This window comes from Pantherophis guttatus, chromosome 3, assembly GCF_059756535.1.
Source record: "Pantherophis guttatus breed Tessera chromosome 3, ASM5975653v1, whole genome shotgun sequence".
In the NCBI taxonomy this organism is placed as follows: Eukaryota; Metazoa; Chordata; class Lepidosauria; order Squamata; family Colubridae; genus Pantherophis; species Pantherophis guttatus.
In genome coordinates this window covers 97,095,301-97,115,342 of record NC_142065.1, presented here as the reverse complement: position 1 = coordinate 97,115,342, position 20,042 = coordinate 97,095,301, and the positions used below count along the sequence as shown (strand labels likewise).

Here is a 20,042-nt window from a genome sequence, read left to right as displayed (position 1 = left end):
AGAGCTTTGATCAGATAGGATGATGAAATGAAAATAAGAATTAATAAAGAGATTAAAAAATGGCTGCTGATCAAACCATAAATACATTGGCTAAATCTTGTATAAATGCTGAAATATTCTATAAACATGTAATCTGGGTTCTGTCAGATTCAGAACTAGCTCCATCAGTCAGTTGGCCTACAGGAAACAAGCAAGCAACTGTAGATTCCCCCATTATATAAATTTCAAATCTATTTCAAAGCTCAAAACTGTTTCTATTCTTAGGTAAAACATTCAGATTCCTTGGAGATGGACTGAATAGTTTTTATAAAGACAGAGACTGCATCATCATCATCATCATCATCATTATCTTTATTCATTAAATATGAAACTTAGTCAACTGAACATTCAAAAATGCATCACAAATACCATTGACTGGTGCTAATGGTTGATACGGGTTGCTGCCAGCATCCTAGGTATCAACCAAGTATCTTCTTAAGATGTGCAATGTTTCAAGTAGTGCAGTTTTTTGCAGTTCCGCTGGTGTTATTGCAGGAAGCTGCAATTTGCTGATGTATCTTATAAAATTCTTGGACATAGTACCAAGTGCCCTGATGACAATGGGTATCTCTGTTACATGTTTCATCCATAGTCGTGTAGTTTTGATGGCCAGGTCGCAATATTTCATGATTTTTTCCAGTTCTTTTTCTTTGATTCTGGCATTTCCTGGTACCGCGATGTCAATAAATTGTACATTTTGGTTTTGACAACTGTGATATCTGGCTTTAAATAATAATAATAATAATAATAATAATAATAATAATAATAATAATAATAATAATAATAATAATAATAATAATAATAATAATTATTATTATTATTATTATTATTATTATTATTATTATTATTATTATTATTATTTACACAAAAATGACAGTATACACAGCAAACGAGATAACCATGCTGGATATCACAAATCACTAGTCGAACACTTCCCAAGCGTTTAGGACTGTGTGATGTATCGGCGGATTATGCGAGCAGATCCCAGTAAGGTGGCCTTCTGCAGCTGACCAATGGTGATCTTGTCAGCACCAATTGTTTTTAAGCATTTGCCTAGGTCTTTATGCACAGCACCCAGTGTGCCGAGTACCACTGGGACCACCTGCACTGGTTTATGCCAGAGTCTCTGCAGTTCTATTCTCAAGTCCTGATATCTGGTGACTTTTTCAAGTTGTTTCTCGTCGATTCTGCTGTCACCAGGTATGGCAATGTCGATGATCCACACTTTTTTCTTCTCCACAATCATGATATCCGGGGTATTGTGTTCCAAAACTTTATCAGTCTGTATTCAGAAGTCCCACAGTAGTTTTGAATGCTCATTTTCGACCACTTTTTCAGGCTTATGATCCCACCAGTTCTTTGCTACAGGCAGATGGTAGTTGTGACACAAGTCCCAGTGGACCATCTGAGCGACTGTGTTGTGACATTGTTTGTAGTCAGTCTGAGCTATTGTCTTGCAACCACTCAGTATATGATCAATGGTTTCATCCGCTTCTTTGCAGAGTCTGCATTTGGGGTCATCAGCAGATCTTTCTATTCTGGCTTTGATTACATTTGTTCTGATGGCTTGTTCTTGGGCTGCAAGAATCAGGCCTTCTTTCTCTTTCTTCAATGTTCTGTTGGTCAGCCATAACCAGGTCTTTTCCTTATCTACTTTTCCTTGGATCTTTTCAAGGAACTGTCCATGCAGTGCTTTATTACACCAGCTCTCAGCCCGAGTTTGCATCACTGTTTTCTTATATTGATTCTTGGTTTGCTGTACTTTGAGCAGCTTCGTCTTGTTGACCTCCATCAAAGCTGGTTCAACACTGTCATAATCTGCCAGAGCATGCTTCTCTTCTTCGACTGTCTGCTTCACTTGCAAAAGTCCTCTGCCTCCTGCTTTTCTGGGCAAATTATTATTATTATTATTATTATTATTATTATTATTATTATTATTATTATTATTATTATTGTTGTTGTTGTTATTATTATTGTTATTATTATTATTGTTGTTGTTATTGTTATTGTTATTGTTATTGTTATTGTTGTTGTTGTTGTTGTTATTATTATTATTATTATTATTATTATTATTATTATTATTATTATTATTATTATTTAGTGGAAGCCACATCACATAGTTCAGCCTAGTGGTGAGAGGGGACATATCCTTTGACCGGTAAGTAACTTTCATGGTATACAAACCTCTCCCTTACTGGTTGCATTCACAAACACACTTAATTTTAACTAAGCAGCCATCTTCCTTTAAAACTGAGCATAACGTTAAACCTGGATCAAGTAGTGAATGCGTATGATAAAAATGTAAGCAGTATCATTTTATTCCCATGGCTGTTAAAATGAGCAGTGCTAACTGCTGGAAAAGCTTTTTGCTTCCTCTTTTTCCTGTTTACTCTTATAATTTTAAAGTTTCGTTTTTCTTTTGCAGCCAATCTAAAGAGGTCCTCTAGCTTCTTCACATTTTAATTCTCAGGACTAATCTGAGTGATAGTTCTTTAATGTTTTTTTTTTTTAAAGAGTCTTACAATCACTCACCCTCTGCTCTATCATATCTTTGATGAAAGCAGCCTATGAAGGTTAAACAAGGATAATTCATTTGAACATCATTTTACCTTGGATTGTGAGTACATTATGTTTTCAAACATACCCATTAAAAAAGAAAGAAGATTTTAAAGATGTTAAACAGAAAAGAAGTCCAATAGTACAAAGAATGTGTCTGTTTTAGAAGAGGGCAATGGATACTAGCTTAAGCCCTTGCTGATAGTTTTTACAGATGACTTGTAGTGTCTTACTGATGCAATCACTTCATGTAGAATAACAAGAGACGCATGGCTGCATGTACTCATTTAAAGTCACACTTAAGTCTCCCACAAGCCCTTATCTCATTTGTGTTGATAGTTTCCATTGATAACTGTGATTCACTATCACAAAAACCATTCTATGGGATACCAAGGACACCACTTGCTGTTTAAAAAGCATTTCGAGCCTTCAGAGCACTTTATCTCACTAATCCCCTTAAGCTTCCTATAAGCTATGTCAATATTACCACAGGTATCACTCTATCATGAACAGAAGTTTTCTTAGTTGGCTGGTTGATCAAGTCGAGTACTTTTCCTTTTATTAACAGCAGTTCTTCGGTGCTGTGAATTGTCATTTTCTTATCCGAACATGTTTTCTGCAGGTACTGCATATTGGATAATTTAGTCTGAGAAATAATTGTTGTTCAGGTGCAGGTATCAACATTTTATCTGTTGTATGCAACTCTTCAACCAGTCTTAGGATTTTCATGTTTCCTAAATTGAAAAAGACTACCATCAGGGTTTATAATTTTATAGAATCATTGGATTGGAAAAGATCTTGGAAATCTTTGTGACCATCCCCACGTGAATGGCTGTGCCACTTTGGGTTGAAAATCTCCAGTCACAGTCCATCAGGAGAGAAGCCAAAAGGATTTCACAGTCAGGAAGGTCCTTATATTGAGGTAGGATCTTTCCCTGGAAAGCTTCTACTTATTGGCTCTCATTTATCCTTGGACATTACAGAAAATAAATCCATATTCTCTTCCTTGTGATACCACTTCAAGACTGCTGTCATGTTTCCTTTTAGTTTTGTCTCCTTTTGGCTAAACATACCAAATTCTTTTAACCATTCTTCATAGATTTAGCCTTCAAGCCTGTCATCATCTTTGATCCTCTTCTTTGCACTTTTTTCAGTTCCTCAGCAATCTTTCTTGTATCCTAATGAGAAAAACTGGACGCACTGTTCCAGGTACGGTCTGACCAATGCAGCATAGAGAGGAATTATTACTTTCTATGATCTTGACATTATACATTGATGCAGCCTAAGATTCCATCAGCTCTTTTGGCAGCTGCAGCACACTGCTGACTCATATTTAATCTGTGATCTTCCAGGATATTCAGATCCTTTTTGTAAGTACTGCTGCTGAACCTTGTACTGGTACATTTTTTCTTCCTAAGTGCAGAGTCCTACATATTTTGCCATTGAATGGCATAATGTTGGAAAAGGCACAATGTTCAGATCTATCAAGATACTTTTGAATGGTGAATCTGTTTTGAGATGTTAGCAATCCCCTCTTTTTGTCATGTGCAAATTTCCTGAGTATCCATTCTGTCCCCAGATCTATGTCATTTAGAAAATGATTGAAGAGCACTGAGTCCATGACTGAAGTATATCCCACTGCATATCCGTCTCTATGTAGATATAGATCTATTAATAACTACACATTACATGTGGTTGTTCATTGTTCAACCAACTATAAGTAACCAACTGTTGCCAGATGTAAGTTTATCTGGTAGTGGAACTATTCATCCCATCCTGTTCCATTTTTTTTTCCCAAGAAAGAAGCTACAGTCAACTTTTTTTTCAAATGCCTTACTGAAGACTTACTGAAATCTTAGGTACACTGTATTCTCTATGTTCCTACTAATCTAGTCATATGTCAAAAAAAAAAAAGCAATAAGATTAGTGTTCATCACAATCTATTTTAACCAATCCATGTAGACTTCTAATATTCACCTTGCTCCTTTCTAATTACTTGCAAGTCTAGTGTTTGATGATATTATCTAGAAGTTTCCTAGGTATTTCTGACTGATCTTCAGTTGCAATGGTCCACTTTTTTCCTGTTTCAGGATTGGAACATTAATTCTGGTCCAATTTTCCAGCATTTCATCTGTAACACAGGAGTTAGTGATTCATAGATCATCTTCCAATTGCTTTAGCACCCTAGAATGTAATCTATCCAGATCTGGCAATTTGAAATCATTCAAACAGCTAGGGCTTCCCTCACCCCTTTCTTGACTGTTTTGATCTGCATCATCCTTCTGTACCCCACTCCCATAATGTAATTTCTGGGAGATTAGATCACTTTGTCCTTTTATGAAAAAAGGAGACACAAAATAGGAAATAAGACTTTGTAACTAAGATTGTCATTGAAAGGTTTAGGTTTTGGGTTTCCTAAATTGAAAATGGTAGTTATTTCTGTTTAGACAAAAGAACATGTCTAAAACTGGTTAAAGAATTATGTCAGATGGAATAAAATTCTCATATAAGATAACTGGATTTTTGATTAAGGTATCATGCAAACATAATTAGTTGCTTGTTCAAGTTAGGGGTGATAGAGGGAAGTTTGAGATCTACTTTGGATCTTTGGGTGAAATACAATAGATGAAAAATTTATTTACTTATTATTTATTAGTTCGATTTATATGCCGCCCTTCTCCGGAGACTCAGGGCGGCTTACAATGTGTTAAGCAATAACCTTCATACTTTTGTATATACTTGCTTAGTAGGGCTTTTGCCTCCCCCCCCCCAGCGGTGTTCTTTTTTATACAAAGTCAGCTTATTGCTCCCACAATCCAGGTCCACATTTTACCTACCTCGAAAGGATGGAAGGCTGAGTCAACCTTGAGCCTGGTGAGATTCAAACTTGCATTAATTGCAGGCAGCTGGTGCTACTTAACAGCACTTTAGTCTGCTGCGCCACCAAGGCTCTGTTTTATGTGTTAATAATATTAGCAATTAGAAAACTTTCACCCTTTCCTGGGACAAAAAATAATAATATTCAGGCAGGGAGAGAGACCCATATATTTTTGGGACAGGATTGAGGAAGACATCTTTTGAAATTGATTTTTATAGTAATTACAAATTCTTGGACTGAACATGAATTCCAAATGTTCCTCAGATACTTTTATATGCCTGCCTACCTGAGACACCACTTAAGATACTGATTAGCAGACTTCAGTGTTATAGTATGTGCTTTTTTAAAGTATATCTTGCAAATCTGAAGTTGTTGATCTCTGCTCTAAGAGTAGCCATAATGAGTCTTGAGAAGCAGGTTTCATACATCATAGCATAATTCACCAAGACACTTAATAAGATCAATGATGAGGTCAGTGGGTTGCATGACATCACTAACCCAGTCAACACTGGGCAGCATTGCTCCATATTGTCATGTTTTGTGAATCCAAAAACTCAATTACTGTATGGAGCCATATCCAGTCAGTCCTCCAGAAAAGCAAAAGGAAACAAAATTAGAGATATTAGAGATATCAAGTGACTGGAAAATAAATTGTTGCATTACAGAACCATTGCCAAGCTTTGGCAGCTCCAAGTGCCTCTCAAACACAGATGGGGACCACAATGCCCAACTAAAATGGCTGTGTGCTGCCAAATTAAATAGCAAGGATTTATGATTAGATTATGCATGTTGCACAAATCAGGCCTCTTCTTGTCAAATTTGTGATGTATCAGATTTCATTCCTGCATCTGAGATAACAATGTTAACCTTCCTGCCTCCGCCAGTCTAAAAAAAAACTAAAAGTGAAGGCTTCTTGTTTTCCTCATTAGTTGTTCTACATTACAGCACGAACACTCCCCGGAGATTTCATACAGCTGGATTTGAGAAAACAGAATGAATTGGAAAGGTACCAATCAACTGTTTTTTGCTTTCTGTCTGGTGGCCAGAAAAGCAAAAATGAAGGGTCAGTACAGTGTATCCTGAAGAAGTATTTTTAGCTTCATATTGCTTGTGGTTCAGAGCTTCAGCACCTGGCCCATTCAAATTTTCATCATCATCTTGGATTTTCTTCTGATATGGATGATTAGATACAGTTACATATAGATGTTCAGCATTCTAAAGCTTGCCTTTCATGATGTCAGGCCTGATACTATCAGATGATGTAATGGTGTGTGGAAATGACCTTGAGACACAGAAGGAAGAGCCACAACCAGGGCAATGGTCAAATAATCAGCAGCCTAGCTGGCAGAAGAAATGTCTAAGAAGGGATACTCCCTAGTTTTGGGTATTGTAAAGGCAACAAGGAGAAAATGCATTTTCAAAGTTGAACTTTGAATCCCAACTTACGAAATACATTTCTGAGATATTTGGGGCACATGTCTCAGAAAGGATACATCTTAGTTTTGAGGGTAGTAAAGACAATAGGAAGAAAATATAATGTTTCCCCAAAAATAAGACCCTGTCTTATATTTTTCTGAACCCTGAAATAAGCACTTGGCCTTATTGCCATGTGCTCAAAAGCCTGATTGGGCTTATTATCAGGGGATGTCTTATTTTGGGGAAAACAGGGTACATTTTCAAAGTTTATTATTTATTTATTTATTTATTTATTTATTTATTAATTATTTATTAATCAAATTTCTATACCGCCCTACTCCCGAAGGACTCAGGGCGGTGAACAGCCAAGATAAAATACAGATAATACAAATATTTAAAAAATCCCTTAAAATTATTAAATATTTCGGCCGAAACACAGATTAAAACACCCAATTTATAAAATCACGAATTAAAAAATTTAAAAATTTAAAAGATGGGAGTTAGGCCAGGCCAGCTTGCTGAAATAGAAAAGTTTTGAGAGCACGGCGAAACGTGCGCAAAGTTGCTTGATTCTTTTAATGTAACCTTACAATAAGATAGTTCTGAATGTGCTTCTTGTCTGGATTACCTTGCAAGGCTGATAGACGAAGAGGCATAGATATGTTATGACATTATCAAATCAAAATTTAATCATGTAATTGGGCTGTGAGTATGATTCAATAGCAAAGAGTGAGTCAGAAAAATGAAAATACACCATAATGGGGAAATGAACAGAGTAGGGAATGTACTAGGGAAATAAACAAATTAGATTTTTTTTTCTTTTCCAAATAACATTTTTCGAATAGGATGTACTATAAGTTTTGTTCCAATTTATACATTTCTATGTCCAGAAAAATGGCAATGCAGCATGGTCTAGTTGATTCACTTCTCTTGTATATTAGTTATTTATCTAACTTGAGGTGCTATAAACAATGGTTTCCACCAGTGAGTAAGCAAGTCTCAGTTGGCTTGCTATCCTAGACCATGGCTTTGACAATTAACTTACTGATTTCCTCAAAGTAAATCCTTGAATTTAGTTAACTTTCAAGACTAAGACATGGCCCCTTATAATAAAAAATGTTGATTCCCAAGTTGGCAAAGTTGTCAGATTTAAAAAGACTTCCCAGGAACTCTGAGAAGAAGTATTTATGCAATCTCCTCAGAAATATTTTTAGACACTAAGCGGCCCTGAATCATCTGAACCCATTGACCACTTTTTTCTTATTATAATTATTATGCTACTATATGGTGAAATCCCAACTTATGAAATAAATGTTAGGATATTTTAAAATAGATTTAGATGCATTGCGTTCATGACAGATTAGATAGATGATAGATAGATAGATAGATAGATAGATAGATAGATAGATAGATAGATAGATAGATAGATAGATAGATAGATAGATAGATAGACAGATTATACTTCCAAGTGAGGGTCCCTCCACATGTGGATCAACTATGAACATTCTGACCCACCTACCAAAATATCGCTAACATTTTGAATGCAACACTGCAAGAAGTCCAATCTAATCCAATATCAATTTAGCAACACAAACCATACTGAAACATTGCAATAAAACATGTTTATGTATCATGTGTGTACACAACAGTAACTTCTATGACATTATCAATGCTGATCCTATTATGTGACACCTAAATATACTGTCGTAACTGTTTCAGGTCTGGGCAAAGCAGATCCAGAAGAGTTTTAAGGGATAAGCAGAGTAAAGTTCATGTACTTCATCTCTCTTCTTCTTTAAAGTAGTCAGCTCCCCCTAATACATTTTCCGAAGAGTGGTTTTAAAGCTACTGTTTTATTTCTTACAGAATAGAATTGTCTTTTATAAACAATTGTCATTTTACAGTCATTCTTAGGAGCAGAATAACCTATCAATATGCACGCACATCTTCCTCTTTAGACTTGACCTTCCTGAGTGATTAATATGACGTTGCTTCTGATGTCAGTGTGATGTTTTAAATGCCCTTTGCCTTGAAACAATACTACATGTGTTGATCAGCGTAAGCAACAGGGGAAGCAGGATTTCTGCTTTACGTGGTCCGGAAGGAAATGAAGGAAAGTCCATGGGTCAGTCATAAACCACCTGTTTTTCCTACAGAAAAGTGCATATTTCTATCCTGCACCTGCAAGTTGAGCTGAGAAAGGCACCTGGTTTAATATCCTGTGGTTTCAAAACACCCAAAGCCATCGGAATAAGTATTATGGAAAATGCATTCCAACACATTTATAAGACATCAAGTTATTGATAGTGAGTTAGCTAGAACAGTGGCCTTACTCGGTGATGACTTACCAAAGGCTAAGGCATAATGTGATTTCTTTTTGTTTTAATTCTGGTTTTGGGGATTTTATTTTGATTTTTGAGAGCATATTTTATAATCCTGGTGAATTATGATTCCCCCCTCCCAATAAACTGTGTTTAAAACATTAGAGTGTGTGAACAGTCAATGTAAAGCAACGTTCCATATTTTCTTAGTTAAGAGCTACAACCAGTGTGGGTTGCTACCAGTTCGCCCTGGTTTGGGCAAACCGGTAGCAGCAGTGGCGGGAGGCTCCACCCACCCACCAGGACGTCATCAAATATAACCTGCGCATGCGCAGAAGCTTCTGTGCATGCGCAGAAGTGGTGCACGAGGAAGCGAACCGGTAGCAAAGGTAAGTGAAACCCACCCCTTGCTACAACATGTACATTTCCATCAAGTCACGAAAGAATAAGTGCGGAGTCTCTTTCATAGTTGTCCCACCTATGCAGATCCTATAATGGATTTTGTGCATAGCAAAGAAAGGCTGGAAAGGTATGTCTCCAGGCTTGGGGTTCCAGACTGTGCTAATTTGTGGCTTGGGTTTTTTTTTTTTGTTGTTGTTGCTGCTGCTGCTTCTATTTGTTTTTTTCCTAGGTTACTTATTGTATTTGTCTAGGGTTTTTTTTTTTTTATGTTTTTATATAGCTTTTAATTGTGGTTAGCCATCCAGAGTCATGAATTTGAGATGGGCAGCCATATACGGTAAACTGAAATAAATAAAATAAGAAGTACAAAATAATGTAAGAAATAAATAAGTCTAGACACAAATATGTGTAAACATTTGTTTATTAAATTTGATAGAGGTAGTATCTACTTCTGGTTTAGTATGGTCAGGATGGAAATGAGTAGATGAAATTTGCACATATCTAAAGTTTTTAGTACCTGAACTCCAAAAAACTGGACAATTACTAAGTGTCAGGAAAAACATACAGAACATTCCAACTCTTTGATGTCATCCAGTAGTTGTCCATGTCTTTCATGTCTGATAATCCTAGCAATACATCTTCTGACAACCTGGAGCTTTTCTAGGATTTATTATGGTAGAAATGAAACATGAGAACAGTTTGGCCATCAGGGTCAAGTTGTGATAATTAATCTCTCTCCCTGCTCCACATTTCCAAATAGACACAAAAAGAAAGTTAGATAAGTAGGTTTACTAGAGAGAATTATGAAACCTCACATGGAAGGAGATTCTCTGTCTAAGAGCACCCTGAAAACCTCCATTCCTTATATGTTAATCCATAGGCTAGAATTCTGGGCCTCTTCCTCCTGCCTTTTAAGTCAATTGCATTGTAGCTTGTGGTTTCCTCGCCTTGAAGGTTTCTGCCATTGTTCATTGTCCTTAAGATGGTTTTCTCTGGCATAAGAATCAGATGACTCACCAGCTTCAATCTTTGGCTAATCTGATTCTGTAGTAAGAGTAACATCCCAAAAGAATTACTTAGAGCCCTAGTGGTGCAGTGATTAGAATGCAGTATTGCAGGCAAACTCTGCCCACAGCCTGGAGTTTGATTCTGACGGGGCTCAAAGTTGACTCAAACTTCCATCCTTCCGAGAATGAAAAAATGAGGAGCCATATTGTTGGAGGCAATAGGCTTATATTGTAAATTGCCCAGAGAGTGCTGTAAAACACTGTGGAGCCATATATACCATAAGTATAAGTGCTATTGCTATCGCCTGAGGTAATCATGAGGCAATCATGTTGACAGTCTATCACCATAGACTAGTAAGAATAGAGACTTTCCAGTCTAACAATTTATCCTTCTTCCTCAGCACTCCACCCCATTGCTTCAAACTTAGAGCTGTTTTGACCACTAGGACATATAAATATAGTGATAAATAAGTGGAAGTGTCTTCATGTCATGTGGCTGTTTCTCACCTAGCCTATTTTACTCAAATAAGTCTCTGCATGTAAAAGACAAAAGGAAACTTCTGGTCTTTCCCTTTCTTGTGCTTCCTTCTCACCAAGATGTAATTTATGTAAAAGTGAAGTTTTTCTATCCTATACATTTCTTAATAAATCTAACTTTTGTTCAAATGTAATAAATATGTGCTCTATAGAGATATAGAGATGTATAGATATATAATCTGAAATGTAATCAAACTTCCCACTAAATTGATAAGATACAAAGTTAGTTGACTGAGGGGGTGGGAGAGGGGAATTAGTTTAATTCCAAAGAAGATTCAGGTTGTTGTTTTTTTTTCAAGAGGCTAAATATATTTTTCTTGGGTTTTTTAAGTTGATCCATTGTATGAGTTAAAGAATGTGCCTAATATGCTTAATCTCCCATGGCCCAGTTATGTCAATTAGGCTGATGCTTCGGCAGTATTTTAAGGTTATGAGTGATATTTATTAGCTTTATGTCATTTAATTTTGCAAACTTTTTTTAAAATAAATAAATAAACAAGCAAGCAAACAAGTTCCTTCAGGAAGCAACGGAATATGTCTTTTCATAAGACATGATATAAACAATTCTACATCCAAGAATAAAGCAATATGTCAACCCAATGCTTAGTTTAAAGTCCCAGCAAAAAAACAAAACAAAACAGGGATATTTATAAGTAGCACTTACCAGGAGAGCTATTAAGCCATCACTTAAACTACTGTCATATTTTCCTTAAACATTTAGAGGACTTGTAATTACTCTGCTGGGCCACATGCTAATGTGATTAATGAGCTATAAATAAGCTTGCAAGAGCCATCCAGTTGACTTCCTGGACAGCATTCATTTCCTGAGGCAGCAGTGGAAAAGGTCACCATCAGTTTAATGCTTTTACATAATATTTTAAGGTAAGAAAGGACAACCCCACTGGCTGATTGTATAAATAATTGGGCATGGTCATTTAATAAATGTGGCTGCTGCCCAGTGAAGATGTGCATACTGAAAGCTTTGTGTAACTCGAGATGTGAATTCTCAATGAACAACAGCATTTATTTTCATTCTGCTGATAATAGCAGTAGCATTTAGATTTATATACAACTTCACAGTGCTTTACAGCCCTCTCTAAGTGGTTTTACACAGTCAGCATATTGCCCCCAACAATCTGGGTCCTCATTTTACTGACCTCGGAAGGATGGAAGGGTGAGTCAACCTTGAACCTGGTGAGATTCAAACTGCCAAATTGCATGCAGCCAGCAGGCAGCAGAAATAGCCCGCAGTACTGCATTCTAACCACTTTGCCACCAAGGCTCAAGGTCTCTCAGTTCTGTGTTCTGCTATAATTTTAGACCCCAAACAAAAACTAGGTTCACGTATCACTAAAGTTTGTTCTGAGTTTAGCTTATGGAAATCTACCATTTTAATTTTTAAATTAGTTTATGGCTTATAGGAATTAGTTTACATTGGATTTGAACTGGTTAGGAAACCTGATATGTCTTCCAAAGGTTCAGTGATAAGGTGCTCTATATTGGGCAGAAGACATGATGCCAGGGGGTGCTGGGTACATGTACTTTGAAAAGGAATACTTGCATGATAGTGCAGATTCTTTCTTCTAAACTAGAGGCCCCTTTGGTCCAGATGGTTGCATTGTTGAAGTTTTCAGTTCCCAACATCTGTTGGCTAATGCCAAATCAGTACACAATAAGATTGAATCCATCTATGACATTGCAATGAGTGAACACACTGACTTGCATTATGTTGCTGGCCAGGCAATGGTAGGGATATAGCCCTATCAGAAAACTACCCAAATGACAATTAGGAGCAATTGTTACCAATAATAGGGAGGAAGGTAACTATTATTATTAAAGATACACTTCCAGTAATGAAGAGCACTGTTCCAGAGATGATCTCTGGGTGAAATTGTGCCACACTAATAAACTTGAGATGATGCTGGTGTTCCTTCCACCTAGCTGTTAGAAGCGGTCTTTGTACTGGGGCTGGTGACAAAGTTATTATTATTGTTTCTGGAGGTTTTCAACCTCCATGTCTTAGGGGAAGATTCTTATACAATTTTTGAGTTCATAGCTTCCAGGTGAGCAAGGGCTTCTCATAATAACTGTGGCTCCAACATACATGACTTCACACAGATTAGATCTAATTTATACATTACATTGTACAAATAAGATTACAGTTAAGGTAGAGGACATAGATATTTGCCTTTTGCCATGGTCTGATCACTTTCTTAGGAAATTGCACATTTTGGCTGTTCTGACTCTCTGCAAAGGTGGTAGACCAATTGTTTTGGTCCACCCCAGACACTGAATGCATCCCAATGTTTCCAAAAAATAAGGTAAAGGTAAAGGTTCCCCTCACACATATGTGCTAGTCATTCCTGACTCTAGGGGGCGGTGCTCATCTCCATTTCAAAGCCGAAGAGCCAGCGCTATCTGAAGACGTCTCCGTGGTCATATGGCCGGCATGACTAAATGCCAAAGATGCATGGAACTCTGTTAATTTCTCACCAAAGGTGGTTCCTATTGTTCTACTTGCATTTTTTACGTGCTTTCAAACTGCTAGGTTGGCAGAAGCTGGGACAAGTAATGGGAGCTCACCCGGTTATGCGGATTACGGATTTGAACCGCTGAACTGCCGACCTTTCGATTGACAAGCTCGGCATCTTAGCCACTGAGCCACCATGTCCCCACTTAAGAGAATATTTAAAGTTAATTTTAACTATCTGGAAGGCTTTTCTGTCTCATAGCTGATTGACCTGTGGAATAGAGAAGGGTCACAGCACTTGATAACAATTGTCCCAGTGGGGCTTCTCTATAATAACCATTCCCAACCAACCCCTTGATTTACTGAGGAGCTAAGGATTGCCACTAATGGCAACTTTATAGACTCACCCTGATTGGTTGTGATGTATTTTCCTTTGCACTGTGATCCCTGATTACTTGGGGTGATCTATAGAACTAGAGGAGAAAAAGATGAACTGAAGAGATGTCTAGAGCATCAGTGGTATAAAACAAGAAGTGAATATCACCAAGTACTGATGAGATTTTAAGTTTAAGTCTACAAGTGGAAATAAGGCTACAGAGATCTAGTTCTATTCTCAATTAGGAGTTGTGTTATGTATAATCTGAACTCTTTTGGAGAAGGATGGGTGAGCCACAGCTTCAAGAAGTAAATTGCACTACATTGAAGGTGTCTTAGTAGATGAAATCACTCTGATCCAATGTGGTTAGGATGATGACTGGACAGAATCTACAATGGTAAACATTTTTGAGCCTGTAGGGTTTGAGGAAGTAGATAAAACACTTTGTGATTTGAATACTACTATTTCTAGGCTTGACCTATGCTCTGCTTGGCTTTTCCAGATGGCCAGCAGGATGTATTTGCTGGATCTAAGAGAGTGTTAATGTTCTTTGAGGGAAGGCATGATGTCGCCTGCCTTGAAATATGTCATAGGGTGATTTCCAGAAGAAGCCTCTCTTGATCTTAGCCATTCTTGGAACTTTCAACAGTCTCCAACATTTTGTAGTGAAAATTGTAGAGATTCAGAGGATCCTGGAAAGAAGTTTAGCCAAAGAACAGAAATAGCATTGGTTGCAAAGAGATTGGACCCATGTAATTTAATATCTACATTCAGCTGATAAAAGAAGCTGCCTGTCACTTTAGGATATGGTATCAACAATATGTCCCCTTGTACTTAGGAAGCCAGTTTAAACCATGTTATACCAACAGGTATTCAATCCCTAATTGTCCTAATGCTACATAAACATTTTATTTAGTTTTCGTTTGCCTGGAATTTATATTATGGTTTTAACTGTGTATTCCAATAGTATTGTTTGACTTCCAAAGTTCTACTTGTTTGACACAGTCGATGATGGATGGGTGGGTGGGTGGGAAACAAACTTTAACTGTGTGTAATATATGAAGGCAGTCATCAAATCAATAAATGACTTGCTACTGCGGGAAATAATGGGTATATTGCTCCTTGCAATAAGGACAATTTTCCAAACACTCTGCAAAAACACACCCAACTTGTTTCTGAATATAAAAACATTCAGAAGGTATTTTATTTACTTAAATAAATAGATGTGTCTATCACATCTATCAAGAATCTAGAGATCAAAATGTTTGTTTGCCAATGCTTAAAAAGGTACAAAAGGTGATTCTAGGTCATGATTACAGCTTTACAATACAGGAGGCAAGATTGACAGATAGCTGTATGATACAGAAAGAAACTAAAACACACCTGTTAAAGGGAGATTTTTATAACACCTTGTTGTAAGTGCTAGAAAAAAAAACCTGAACTGCTATAACAGAATGAAACAAAGTGTTAGAAATTAATTTATTAATGCAGGTAAAAGTCATCTGCATCCTGATTTCAGATTATGACCCCTGTGAAGTTACTACAGGCAAATTACTTGTTTCAGTTTAATAGTTAAAATGTGTGATAACTTATTGGTTTGGTTTCTTTTTTTTTGTTGTTGTTTTGTTTTAAAAACAAACTTTATTAGATTTAAAAAAAAATAAAATTGTATAAAACATTCACAACCTTAAAATACAATCAACAATATCAACAAACAACAAACAAAGTATATATAATGTATATAAGTACACATATATACAAAAACTTATTTTCCCTTTTTTTCCTTAATGATGGTGTATAATTATTACTAATGTCTATTGCTCTATATTCCAAAAATCACTACATGGGAAGAAAAATAAAATTTTTTTTAAAAGTACTGTCATTAATAAACATGAACATGCCACCCATTAAGTTACAATGGCGCAAGGCAAACTAGCATTACATAATGTTTTGGAACATGAGTTAGGGATGAGTCAATAGCACATATTTTCCTTAAATTCAAATCCAATCATTGCATAGCCTTGGCAGAGCCCTCACTGTCATCCATGTCCTCTTCTGTCTGTCTTTCCATTTAATGCCTGTCTGTATACCAAGATTTTCATCTGAGAGGAAAGCTTGGTTTAACTGCTATGTGCCCCACTCCTGATTTTGCCATGAAGCCATTATACACACACATATGCAATCTTGCAGTCTTTGTTGCACATTCCTTGACAATGTTGGGAAAAGAGATGTGACAAGCTGACTGAACTCTGCTAGTATACAGGTAGTCCTCGATTTACAACAGTTCATTTAGTGACCATCTGAAGTTACAATGAAAAAAGTGACTCGTGACTCATGACTATTTTTCACACTTACCACTATTGTAACATTCCTGTGGTCACATGATCAAAATGCATATGACAATCAACTCATATTTGCAGTGTCCTGGGGTCATGTGATCACCTTTTGTGACATACTTACAAGCAAAGTCAATGGGGAAGATAGATTCACTTAACAACCAGTTTTCTAATTTAACAGCTGAAATGTTTCACTTAACAACTGTGGCAAGGAAGGTCATAAAATGGGGCAAAATTCAGTTAACTGTCTCGCTTAGCAACATAAATTTTGAGCTCATTTATGGCTGTAAGTCAAAGACTACCTGTACTTTATATATTTGTCTGTCTTTCTGCCAGCTTTCCTGCTCCTCCACGCTTATTATCAGCCTAAGTGTTTTGCATGGAGCTATTGTTTGGCTTTTATTTTTAAATTACACGTAAAGACTTTAAAACATGGAACGTCTGGTGTTCTAGATGGCTGCTGAACTTGGAATATGTTTGTTTATACTAAATATATAAAACTAGCAACCATGAGATCCATCCAAATTAGGATTCTGTACAAGGAAAGTGACCAACCAATACCACAATATGGAGCCAATCACTGGATTCCTAGTTCCCATTGTTGGGATTAATTCTTTCCCCTGGACATATCTAATTGATTCTGAGATATTGAGGCTTACTTTTTTCCCCTAAAAGGTGTCTTGGTTCATTTGTTTGTAGTGTGAGAAATCATTTCCCTTGCAAAGCAACATTATGCTATCTCCATATGCTTTGAGCGTGACACGCTGCATAAGAAATGTGTGTCATGTCATTAAATGACTTTCAAATCCTATTCAAAGGAGAAGGAAAATCCGGTGGAAAAAAAGTGTTCTTGTTTTTTTAGGTAACCGTGAAAATGGGAAGTTGGCAGTATCCTGCTTTGCAGTATAAAATCATCTCCCCAGTGGGTTGCATTCTCCTTGCCTTCTCATATGTTAATGAATTAATAAGGAAAGACCTCACAACACAATTATTTTGGGAGACATTTTCCATAAAATCAGGTGATTGAAACACCCTCCATCACCTTCCTACAATATCATACAAAAATACATAAGAAAAAGAAAAGAAAGAAGACTGCTATAACAGGCCAATATTCCACTTGTTGTTCCCCAACAGCTGGGATTTATGTTTAAATACTCTGAGCATCAGGAAGAAAAACATTTTGTAGGCAAAATCCTCCCACCCATCCCCTTAAAAAAAAAAAGCAAACCTTGAAGGGAAAAATAAAAGAGAGGTTTTTGTCAATATCATGACTACCATCAGACCATAGAGATTCAGTTATCCATTATGAAAAATGGAAGGGAGGAAAACATAGATTCTATGTTCAGGAAATCCTTGGCTTCCTCGTTTAAAAGGACCTAGAAGTAAGATTTATAGATGAGATATAGATAGATAGATAGATAGATAGATAGATAGATAGATAGATAGATAGATAGATAGATAAATAGATAGACAGACAGACAGACAGACAGACAGACAGACAGACAGATACAATGGTGGGATTCAAATAATTTAACAACCCATTCTTTGCTCTAATGATTTCTTCCAACAACCAGTTCACCAAACTGCTCAGGAAGTTAACCGGTTCTCCCAAAGTGGTGTGAACTGGCTGAATCCCACCACTCGATAGATAGATAGAGATAGATAAATGAGAGAGAGGGAGGTATTTATAGATGATATAGAGAGGTAAAGACAGAGACAGAGAGATAAAGAGTAGATCTGACATTATTGAATAAGATGGATCTTTGAGAAATCTGAAAGAAGAATAAAATACAGTGTGTTTATCAAAGATCAATAATGGAATATCCATGGGCAGTGAACACCAAAAACTCTTAGCCTCCTAAACATAAAATGTAATTATAGAAACACATTTATTATTTTTGTTATTTTTAAAAGGGTGAATGAGAACACCACATTCAGTTAGAAGGCACAGCATCCCTGCATAAACTGTTTACAGTGAGATTGTTAAAACCTTGTGATCCCAGGTCTGAAAAAGTTGCCAATCCTTCCATACATACTGCAATTAAAATATCCCAACCACACATGGATCTGAAAATAGTTCAAAGACTAGGTCCATGAATAAAACTATTCTTATATGACTCTGCTATCTTTCCTGGCTTCCTAACTTCAAATCAGGATTTGTTCAATATGCTGCTTCAAAACCAAACCAACCACACATTGGTTTTTAATGCTCTGTGAGAACCACCTGAGTGCCTAAATAAGGAAATATGCATGTTGGTAAGATCATAGAGGCCCACATTCAAGCTTTGAGCATAAAATCCAAAGTAAAGTGAAACTAGATGTTATAAAATATGCACAACGGCTGGTGAAATAAGAGTAGGACATCTGTAATCTGCTTTACCAACTCCAGAAATAATTGTGGTATTTTTCCTGGCCAGCATGACCCAATTTTGCATCTGGGGGGGTGGGGGAGATGAAAAATAATGTGATGCAACAACTTGGAAAAAGAAAATCTGGAATGTCTGTTTGAAAAGCAAGGGGTGTTTTTAGTTATTTTATTTTTGTTTTTTTAAAGTTGTGACAAGTGACTCCACACAAGCAATTGTTCTATTTTAGATTCTTTCATTGCTGCAAGAGGACAGTTACATACATCAAGGAAATATGACTTTTGAAGCCAAAGACACCAAAGAAGTGGCAGAAAGCCAATTCCAACATCTGCTTCCTAAATCAATTCTTCTGACAAAGACATAGCCATGGTTGCCTGACGCCAGCACTACTAGAAATGACTTTTTTAACCAGGCAGGGCTGCCCCATTTTCAGATGGGTTTCAAAGCACATCTAAAGAAGAAAAAGCAGTTTCATCATTGCCATTTATAGAAGCCTGTCCCTGCAAAATGTTTGTGTATTCAGCATCTAATAATTGTTGGAAGTGTACAAGAAGAATAAGAAAAGCCATTTCTAAGTTTAGTACTTATAACAAGACCTTTAAAAAGAACAAATAATTTCCTTCCGTTCCTCTCCCTTGCTTCCTTGCCATTTTTCCTCCACCCCCTGCCCTGAACCACTTCAACAGATAAATAATCTTAACAAATAGAGACCCTATTGATTTATTTAAAACATAGGGTTTTTTTTTGATCCAATTAATAACCATAAAAACTATCTTTTAAATCAATCAATCATCCTCCAATAGATTTTTGGATAAATTTTCCTGAGTTTGTCTGATAGGCTGGAATATAAAATAATATAAAGGAAGGAAGGAACACTACCCGATGCTATTTACATTCTTCCTGTTTTCAAAAGCTCTGGTTTTTACCTAGAAATGTCCACACCACAAATAAAGTCACTAGTTTTTTTAAAAAATAGATACCATTACTCAGTGGGAGATGTCCACATACAATTGGGTGGCATCCATCTGAACAGTATCAGTCTGATGGTTTATCTCAAGTGTCAGTCTCAGCAGGTAGGGGCAAGAAGCTGATATGGCTGAGTAGGAATGGGACTGGCTAATGCTTGAATGGGAAACCATTCGGGAATCCCAAATCTCTAAACTAATCTATACTGGAAGAAGCCAATAGCAACTCTTCATATTGTTACCAAGGAAATGCCATGTGGTCAGGCACAGCTTGTGTGTCATTATCTTTTGCCCAAAGAGGAAATTATCAGAACTAGATGGTTCCCTTCCAAATGGTCCACCTCCAAGCTTTCCCAAGCTTTCTCTTTCCTTT

The 20,042-nt window shown here is 36.6% G+C and overlaps 1 pseudogene; it reads right to left on the bottom strand.

Moving 5' to 3' along the window:
* Nucleotides 1-968: 968 nt before the first annotated feature.
* On the bottom strand, nucleotides 969-1,927 carry LOC148114700 (uncharacterized; annotated as a pseudogene).
* Between the last annotated feature and the right edge of the window lie 18,115 nt (nucleotides 1,928-20,042).